Here is a 10,869-nt window from a genome sequence, read left to right on the forward strand (position 1 = left end):
GCTGGTAGTTTCGAACTGTTGGCCTTAAGGTTCGCGGCCCGATTCATAACCACTACGCTACCAGAGCTGCCACTCATAGCAACCCTATTTTGTTGTTAAGTGCCCTTGAGTGGATTCTGCCCCATGGGTTTCTAAGGAGCAGCTGGTGGCTTTGAACTGCCGATCTTGTAGTTCTTTTCATTCAGATTTCAGCACAAATACCTCAGAGGCCTTTGTTAACCAATCCCTGCTGATCCTACAGCACCACACCAGGAGTTCATGTTGTTGTTGTTAAGTGCAGTTGAACCAGTTCTGATTCATAGCAACCCTGTATAGGGTTTCTGAGGCCTGGCTGATGGGTTTCAACTACTGACCTTGTGATTTGAAGTCCAGTGCTGATCCCACAGCACCACCTCAGGAGTCCCCAGGAGTCCCCAGCAACCCTACAAGACAGAGTAAAACTGTTCCATAGAGTTCCCGACACTGTAAATCTTTACAAGAACAGACAGCTAAGGAGCGAAGGAAAAGAAAGTGAAAAGAAACAAGGACCTCCTTTCAGAGCCACATAGAGAAAGCCTGCCCCTCCCTACAGCTGATGCCTTTAATTTGGACTTTTAGCCTCTTAGCTATTACATATAAATTTCTGTCTGCTAAAGCACCGACTTGCAGTACTTCTACTCAAGCAGCACTGGAGAACTAAGACAAGGTGTCTGTTACTGGGTCCTGGTGTTGGAGGAGCGGAGGATGAAGATGGTCACGAAGGACTTTATGAACCATGGCAAAGGGATGCCCGAGAAGCGTTAGTTTCTGAGATACCCAATCGATCAATGGAATGAAATATGGGAGGCAGTTTTCCTTTCAAAAAGTAGCAACAACCCCCTGGGTTTGACAAACTTTCTTTTGAAACCAACAACAGAATTATCAATTATATTTTCTGATTTGCTGTGGCACAGAATTGGTTTAAAATGCAAATCAACCACAAATTCTTCCATTTTGTCCATATTCTTTACTGAGTTGATTATGATGCTCTTACCAGGTAAGCTGGAGAGAATCCTTTGATTCCTATCCAACAGACAAACATTGACCATTAGCAATCTCATCACAGCCACCTATGTGCTTTTAAATTTTCTAGCCTGGGAGTCAGAACCAACTTATTGCTGTTGTTAAGTGTCATCAAGTCATTTCCGAATCATGGTGACCCTCTGTAGTGTTGACCAGGAGTGGCGGGTGGGTCTAAACCACCGACCTTGCAGTTAACAATCCGGTGCTTATTCTATAGCTCCCCACCAAGACTCCTAGGAACAGACTAGATGGCACCTAACAACAAAAGTGCAGCAGCACATTTAAGAAGTACAAAGAAACAGATGAAATTGATCTTATTTAACTTGTGAGCCAGAACTACTACCGTCAGTTTATTGCACGGGGGTGGCTTTCGTGTTGTGGTAAAGCAGGACGCTATGTCACCAATATTTTGAATGCCAACAGGTTCACCCATGGTGGACAGATTTCAGTTAAGCTTCCAGACTATCACAGACTCAGAAAAAGGACAGGGCATATTACTTCTGAATATATAGCTACTGAAAACCTTATGAACAGCAGGGAAACACTGTCAGACAGTACCAGAATATTGAATATTGAAACATGATAGAGAGCACAAGAATATTATCACACATAGTGACAGAAGATGAGCCCTTCAGGTTGGAAGGCATTCAAAATGCGACTGGGGAAGAGCTGCCTTCTCAAGGTAGAGTTGACCGTGATAATGTAAACAGAGTAAAACTTTCAGGACCCTCATTTGCTGTTAAGGCACAAAATGAGGAGAAACAGCTGCAAACATCCATTAATAATTAGAACATGGAACGTAAGAAGTATGAATCCGGGAAAATTGGAAGTTGCTGAAATGAAATGGAATAAATAAACATTGATATCCTAGGCAGTAGTTAGCTGAAATGTACTATGCACTGGTATTGACCATTTTGAAACTGACAATTACATGACTTACTATGTTGGGAATAACAAATTGAAGAGGAATGGCATCGCATTCATCATCAAAAAGAACATATCAAGATCTGTCTTGAACTACAACGATGTCTGTGATAGGATAATATCCATATACCTACAAGAAAACGAGTTAATACCATTATTATTGAAATTTATGCACCAACCACTAAAGCCAGTGATGATGAAACTGATGAATTCTATCAACTTCTTCAGTCTGAATTTGATAAAACATGAAATCAAGATGTACTGATAATTACTAGCGATTAGAAAGCAAAGATTGGAAACAAAGAAGATGAATTGTTGTTGGAAAATATGGCCTTGGTGATAGAAATAATGCTGGAGATTGCATGATAGAATTTTGCAAGACCAATGCGTCTTCATTGCAAATACGTGATAACATAAAAGACTACTGATTATACACATGGACTTCACCAGCTGGAACACAGAGAAATCAAACTGACTACATCTGTGGAAAGAAATGGTGGAAAGGCTCCCTATTATCAGCCAAAACAAGATCAGGGGCAGATTGTGGAACAGACCATCAATTGCTCATATGCAAATACAGACTGAAACTGAAGAAAATTGTAACAAGTCCACAAGAGCCAAAATATGACCTTGAACATATCCCACCTGAATTTAGAGCTCATCTCAAGAAGAGATTTGATGCACCAAAGAGCAGAAGAGTTGTGAAATAATATCAAGAACATCATACGAAAGAAAGCAAAAGGTTATTGAGAAAACAAGAAAGAAGGAAAAGAGCAAAACGGATGTCAGAAGAGATTCTGAAACTTGCTCTCCAGTATAGATATGCTAAAGCAAATGGAAGACATGAGGAAAATGGAAGACATGAGGAAGTAAAAAAGCTGAACAGAAATTTTCAAAGGGCAGTTTGAGAAGACAAAGTCAAATATTAAAATGAAATGTTCAAAGACCTGGAGTTAAAAAATCAAAAGGAAAGAACATGCTCAGCATTTCTCAAACTGAAAGAGCTGGAGAAAAAAATAATCAAGCCTCAACTTGCATTTCTGAAGATTCTTTGGGCACAATACTGAATGATAAATAAAGCATCAAAAGAAGATGGAAGGGAATACACAGAGTCACTTTACCAAAAAGAAGTGGTCAATATTCAACCATTTCAACAGGTAGCATATGATCAAGAGCCAATGGTCTTTAAGGAAGAAGACAATGGCAAAGACAAGGCTCTGGGAATTGATGGAATACAAATAGAATATTTTCAACAAACTAATGCAGCACTGGCGGTATTCATTCATGTATGCCAAAAAATTTAGAAGACAGCTACCTGGCCAACTGACTGGAAGAGATCCATATTTGTGCCCATTCCAAAGAGAAGTGTGACCTGATGAAATGCAGAAACCATCAGACAATATCATTAATATCACATGCAAATAAAATTCTGCTAAAGATAATTCAAAAATGATTGCAATCATACACTGACTGTTAACTGCCAGAGGTTCAAGTCAGATTCAGAAAAGGACACAGAATGAGGGATATCATTGCTGATGCCAAATGGATCTTGTCTGAAAGCAGAGAATACCAGAAAAATGTTTACCTGTGCTTTATTGACTATACAAAGGGTTTCGAGGGTGTGGATTATGACAATTTATGAACAACATTGTGGAGATTAAATATCCCCGAACACTTAATTGTGCTCCTGAGAAGCCTGTACACAGACCAAGAGGCAGTTGTTGGAACAAAACAAGGAACACTGAATGGTTTAAAATCAGGTATGGTGTGCACCAGGGCTGTATTCTTTTACTCCTTATTCAATATGCATGTTGAGCTGGACTATAAGAAGAACGTGGACTCAGAATTGGAGAAAGGCTCATTAACAACCTGTGATATGCATATGATAGATACAACCTTGCTTGCTGAAAATGAAAAGGACTTAAAATAATTATGATTTGCAGCTCAATATAAAGAAAACAAAAATCCTTCACCACTAGGGCAATAAATGAATCCATCATCATCACTCATGGAATCAGGAGTCAAGAAATCAAATGACATATTGCCCTGGGCAAATCTGCGGCCTAAGACATCTTTAAAGTTTTTAAGAGCAAAGATTTGATGACCAAATGTGCCTGACCCAAGTCATGGTAATTTCAATAGCCTCACATGCATGTGAAAGTTGAATAATGAATTAAAAAACCGTAAAAGAATTGATGCATTTGAGTTATGGTGTTGGAGAAAAATATTAACGAAAACCATGGACTGCCCAAAGAACAAACAAATCTGTGTTGGAAAAGTACAATCAGAATGCTCCTGAGAAGCCAAGATGGCCAGATTTCATCTTTCCTACTTTGGACATATTATCAGAAGGTGCCAGTCACTGGAGAAGGACCTCATGCTTGGTAAAGCAGAGTGACAGCAGAAAAAGAGGGAGACTCCCAACGAGATGCATTGGCACCATGATAGCAGCAACAGGCTCAAGCGTGACAGCAACTGTGAAGATGGCATACGATGAACAGTGTTTCATTCTGTTGTACATAGGTTCACTAGGTCACTATAGGTAGGAACCGACTCGAAGGCACCTAACAACATGAGTCAGAACTGACTCGATGGCACTTAACAAGAACAAAAAGACTCAAAATATTGTTCCTGGGTGGCACAAATAATTAAGCACTTGACTACCTGCCAAAAAGACAAGGACTCAAACCCACCCAGAGGCACCTTGGAAGGTAAGGCAAGCAATCTACTAATACAAGGTAACAGCCATGAAAAATCTAGGGTTCTACTCTATATACTTGGGGTCCCCAAGAGTCAGAATCAATTTGATGGCAGCTAATCACAACAATCCAAAATATTATCATTTCAACAGGATAGTAATATTTTTAAAATTAAGAAGATACTTTATATTCTTTTTCTTATTAAGTCTTTAAAATCTGGTTTGTAGTTTATATACACTTAGCTTAGTGGTTACGAATCGGGCTGTGAACCTTAAGGTCAGCAAGTCGGAACTACCAGCTGTTCTGTGGGAGAAAGATGAGGCTTTCTGCTCAGTAAAGATTTACAGCTTCGGAAACCCTGTACAGAGTCGCTATGAGTCGGAATCGACTGCACGGCACATAACAACAACAGCAGCAGCACATGTTAATTTGAATGCCAAATTTTGCTCCAAATTTACAGTTGTAAAAATAGACTGCCATACCTGAGTTTCTTCAAACATACTTACAAAGCTCCCCAGAGTTGTTTTTTTAAATGCTAGCGTGGCGCTGTGGGTTAATGCACCAGACTGCAAAGCCGTTTGAACTGCAAGGTCAGTAGTTTAAGCTCACCAGCTGCTCCTTGGAAACTCTACACAGGGTCTTTATGGGTCAGAACCGACTCGATGGCACTTCACAACACAACAAGCATTATATTAATATTTATATTTAAATTAATTAAAAATTCAGGACAGTGCAAAAAGAACAAAAAAACCCACCTCACTACGATCAAGTCAATTCCAACTCATAGCAACCCTATAAGGAGTTTTTGAGGATGTAAAAACTTTATGGGAACCGAAAACTTCATCTCTCTCCCAAGGAGTGGCTGGTGAGTTTGAACTGTTGACCTTTCGGTTAGCAATCCAGTGCTTACACACTACCGGTCAAAGGTAAAGTCTGCAGCTGCTCCATTCTAATCGTCTTGGTCAATAGGTGCTTTGATACACGATGGAGTCCTCGATCATGTTTCAAACACCAGGGGTCAGATGATCAGATAGCAGCATTATACTCCCCAGCTGGGAAACCTTGGGTGACTGCCCACTGCGGTCAGTCCCATGCGCACAAGCTCATCTTCCCATCTTGTCTCCTTGGACTCTGTCTTCCCTGGAAACTCACCAGGGAAACTCATCCTGCCAAGATTGGACTGCACTGGACAGCAACATTCTCAGAGTTTACAAAGAGAGGAAGATTTGGTTGATTCTAAAATGCACATTTTTTTCTCCTTTGAACACCTTACTCCTTAACACTGATCTTACAATCAATAGTGTTGTGTATTTGGCACCACTTATTTTCTTTCTTGTCGTTGTTGTTGTTAAGTGCCATCCAGTCGATTCCAACTCATAGCAACCCTGCACAGGGTTTCCAAGGCTTTAAATTTCTCCCATAGAGTAGCTGACGGGCTAGAACCACAGACCTTGTGGTTCACAGTCCAGTGTTTATCATCTGGAGTGACCACGCTCCTGTTGGTGTCTCTTAGACTGAACAACAACAGAAATTTTCTTTTTCAATAGATGACACTAGCCACATTTGAGTAGCCATAAGTGGTTACTGTCTATTTTATTGGACTGTAAGTGTAGACCATGTTTTTTTCCACGTGCCCTAAAAAGAAAGGTCAGAAATCTGAATGAAGCACTAGCTAACAACGTGACATGACTGTTCCCTATTTAAAGGTAGGAACTGGCCCTGTGCCCTTCCATTAAAGTCGGACAACGTGTGGCGGAAAAATAAGGTGGCAAAACTGACTGAGCAAAGAGCGGGACCCTACTCAGAGAAGCAGTGATGCCTGAGATGGAGGCAGAGATGATGATGTGGAGCGATGGAGCAGCTGGGGACTTTAGATCCAGAGAGGGAGAGGGACTGTGTGCTGAAGACCTGGGGGCAGGCTTGTAGTGTATACCCTTTGGTTGGTTGATGATGCATGAAGGAGATTGTAACCATGGCAATGAAACAATATATGATAGAATGAATGTAAAACTAATATTCTCCCATGTAAACTATCACATAATTCACAATAAAACATTAAAAAAAAAATGACTGCAGGACATTATTAATCCATTACCTTGCTTCTTCTAGCAGGTTTTACTTGGGGTTATTAAATACTTACTCCATGTGACTGATTATGAAACCGATTTTACCCCAACAAATCCTTGTTTGCAAAATCAAGAAAACTAAGAGGATTAGATATTTCCATGTTAGTTAAACTAGCAAAACAGAGTCTTAGCTGCTTATTTTTGTTTAATTTGCTGTGCACAGGAGAAAAAAAGAAGAAACAACATGTAATGGAATTCATGTACCAGATGAACAAGAAAAGGAGAAGTAAGAAAGAGGTCAACTCCCTCTGAACCATTTAGGTATCCTTTTCATTTTCAGGTGCTAGAATAAATTGGCAATCATCAAGAACAAAGACTTTTATTATAGAAGTAAGAAAGGAGCTAAATTACCCCATGTATATTCCTAATTATTTCATTAGGATCTAATAAACCAACTTTTAAAAGTCTTGTGTAAAGAAAAAGTACATACATTACACAATCTTGCCTCATACTAGAGATTTTGGTTAAACAGGGTTACACAGTGATGGAGCTTTGCAGGACAAAACCGGTCCGTGCATTCATACTTGACATCAAAAAAAAAAAAAAAAAAAATCAAAGCAAATTCCAGACAGCACTATAAAACCCTAGTGTTTCAGCACATTATCACACACAATAAACCATATTCCTACCATTGGTAATGACACCATGATAGATCATCCACCAAGTACTGTAAAGAGGTTGGAGCTCTTTAGGGCAGATGGTGTCTCTTTTGCTTGTTGCCAATCTCTGCACCAAATATAATCCCTGGCAAATACGTAGCACTCTAGAAATATTTGCTGAATGGATTAATGAGGGACTGCATCCTGGAGAACAAAGGCAGAGTAATCAAGAAGGTGGTAAGCAAGATAGCAACCTTTATCTCTTCCCACAACACCCATTATTCTGCTGCCTACTCTGAGAAACTCCCTCCTTAAGTACACTTTAGGTGTCAAATCCATTCAGTTCAATGCATCTTCACTAAACGCCCAGCACACTGCTAACTCCTATGTGCAGGGATTCCTATGAAGTATGTTGTTATTGTCTATCATAAGTCACTTTTGACTCACAAGTAGAACCGCCCTCTAGGGTTTCTTGATGAAAGCAGATTGGCAGGTCTTTTCTCCAACCTTTCAGTGAGCAGTTGCAGACTTAACCTTAATTGCTACCAAGGCTTCTTATATGAAGATAGAGTAGCCAGTTACTGAAAATCCTAAGGAACACAGTTCTACTCTGAGACACATGATGTCTCCATGAGCTGAGTCTATTGGCCAACAAGTGCTAGTTCATATTTTAGAGAATTAACTGGTTAGAGTTACTGCTTGTTAAAGGCTGTTGAGTCGATTCCCACTCATAGTGACTCAGTGTACAACAGAACAAAACACTGGCAGGTCCTCACAATCGCGTCTATGTTTGACCCCACTGTTACTGCCACTACGCCAATCCATCTCATATAAGGTCTCCCTCTTGCTTTGTCACTGGCCATCTAGCTTACTGAGCATGATATTCTTCTCCAGGGGCTGTAGGAAGAAGGACCTTGTAATATACTCTGAAGAAAATCGGCTAGTGAAAACCTAACAAGTATCAGTGAAACTGATTAGGAAGATGCCACAAAATGATTCTCCCCAACTTCCCATTCCTCTACAATGTGTTGAATGTGGGGATAACTGTAGGTTCCTTCTATTAAGAGTTGGGGTAAGAAACAGTGAAGCAGTGCATGTTGGGTAGGGGTGGAGTGAGGTTCTTCCCTAAAGAATATGGCCATTTCCTAATCCTGTTAAACACCCTGAAAAGAAGTGGTTCCTCAAACCAGAAATGAGAATCTGGAAGATGAGCTTTTGACTACCAGGAAAGGAAAACTATCTGGTGGAGTAGGATAGAGTCAGACACTGTGACTTTGTGAACCAGGCAAACTGGAGGGTGTTCCTGCACACCTTGGGTTAATGGCAGCCCTGTTGCATGGAGATAGGAGGGAGCTAGCCTGAGAGCTCTGGTAGGGTAGTGGTTACAAATTGGGCTGCTAATCTCAAGGTCAGCAGTTTGAAACTACCAGCCATTCCACAGGAGAAAGATGAGGCTTTCTTCTCCCGTAAAGATTCACAGCCTCGGAAACCCTATGCAGGATCGTTATGAGTCAGAACTGATTCCACAGCACACCATCACAGCCTGAGAGCAGGGACCCAAACACAAGCAAGATTTTTTAAAAAAGCCTTAACTTGTTAACCAGAAAATCTAGTTGCACATTACTTTCTATGTTTATTCCACCCGGTCAAGGATCCTATACCCAGCTTGCATGCACATTTTAAAGTGGGGGCAACACTTCTAAGGGCAACAAAACGGGCCTAACGGTCACTGGTGAGAGATTGCCAAGGGGAAGGTGACCCAAGGAAACAAAGGAGGACCAGGCACCCCTTAGCTCAGTCTCCATCACCAACTTAAAAGAACTGAATTTCCTTTTCTGAAGCCGTTATTTTACATCTGCACTCGCAGCAGGTAAATACAAGATCATAGTGTGTCAGGAAGGAATCCTCGTGGAGTAGTGGTTAAGCATCCCCAACTGCTAACTGAAAGGTTAATGGTTCGAAACCATCAGTCAATCCAACATCTTTGGAAACCCTAGGAAGCAGTTCTATTCTGTCCTTTGAGGATAACTAAGAATAGGAATCGACTCAAAGCCATGGGTTTGTTTTTGTTTGTTTGTTTAGTGGTGGTGGTAGTTGTGTGCCATGTAGTCAGTTCCAACTCACAGCAACCCTATATAGGCTTTCCAAGCCACTAAATCTTATGGGAGCAGAAAACCTCATCTTTCTACTGCAGAGTGGCTGGCAGATTCTAACTGCTCACCTTGCAATTAGCAGCCTAACATGTAACTCCTATAAATGGCATGTTGTTTTTATTGTTGTTAAGTGCTGTCATTGGTTCTAACTCACAGCAACCTTGTATAGTGTTTCCGAGGAGCTGCTGATGAATTTGAACTGCCAACCTTGTGGTTCAAACCAAACTTTCGGTTCAGTGCTTACCCTACAAATCCACACCAGGACTCCATAAATAATATGTTGTCAAGTGCTATAGAATCGGTTCCGACTCACGATGACCCTGTATAGGGTTTCCAAGGAGCAATTGCCAAGTTTGAACTGCCAAGCTTGAGCTACAACTCAGCCTTGCAGTCAAGTGCTTATCCTACAGTGCCACACCAAGTATTGCTGTTGTTGTTGTTAAGTGCCATCGAGTCGGTTCCGACCCATAGCGACCCTGTACAGGGTCCATACTAAATAAATGTCTGTTGTTGTTAAGTGCCATCAAGTCGGTTCTGACTCACGGTGACCCTGTGTAGAGTTTCAAAAAGTGACTAGTGGGTTTGAACTGGGACCTTACGATTAGCAGTCCAATTTTCAGTCTTCCTTTCAGGAATGTATAAAAGTAAATTTGCAGTTCCAAAATATTACAATGACTTTCTCAGAACTGGGGTGACTAAGCCAGGCCTTAAAACTGGACGTCCAGGAAACAGGAGTGACCCTGGAACACGGCCAGCACCAGGAGCCTCCTCAACAAGCCCAAGAGTGAGCTGACCCCAGAGGAGCTGCAGAAGTGGGAGGAGGAGGAGTTTAACACGGGGCCCCTGTCGGTGCTCCCACAAGAACAACACCCAAGTGCTCATCAACTGTCGCAACAACAAAAAGCTGCTATGCCGCATGAAGGCTTTCAACAGGCCCTGCAACATGGTGCTGGAGAATGTGACAGAGATGTGGACCGAAGTCCCCAAGAGTGTCAAGGGCAAGAAGAAGTTCAAGCCCGTCAACAAGGACCACTACATCTCCAAGATGCTCCTATGTGGGGACTCTGTTATCGTGGGCCTGTGGAACCCATTCATCACTGGCACATAGGGGCCCAAAGCTGCCTCTCGCCACCCAGTGAAGACCTGCCCTGTTGGGAATAATAAAGTCCCTGTGTTATTTAACTAAAAAACCCAACAACAACTGGACTCCCAGCTTCCCTCTGCCAGAGCGCACCTCCAATGGCATTGCAGTCTGTCTTTTCTAGTTGTCATAAATTGCCAGACTCTGTTGCTGGCATAGTTCATGGGGTCCCGTTGTAGAGACTGG

At 41.5% G+C, this 10,869-nt stretch overlaps 1 pseudogene; it reads left to right on the plus strand.

The window, feature by feature from the left end:
• Positions 1-10,650, plus strand: part of LOC102838904 — an 11,181-nt pseudogene extending 531 nt beyond the window's left edge.
• Positions 10,651-10,869: the final 219 nt, after the last annotated feature.

The sequence above is a fragment of the Chrysochloris asiatica genome, unplaced genomic scaffold (genome assembly GCF_000296735.1).
Source record: "Chrysochloris asiatica unplaced genomic scaffold, ChrAsi1.0 scaffold00230, whole genome shotgun sequence".
NCBI lineage: Eukaryota > Metazoa > Chordata > Mammalia > Afrosoricida > Chrysochloridae > Chrysochloris > Chrysochloris asiatica.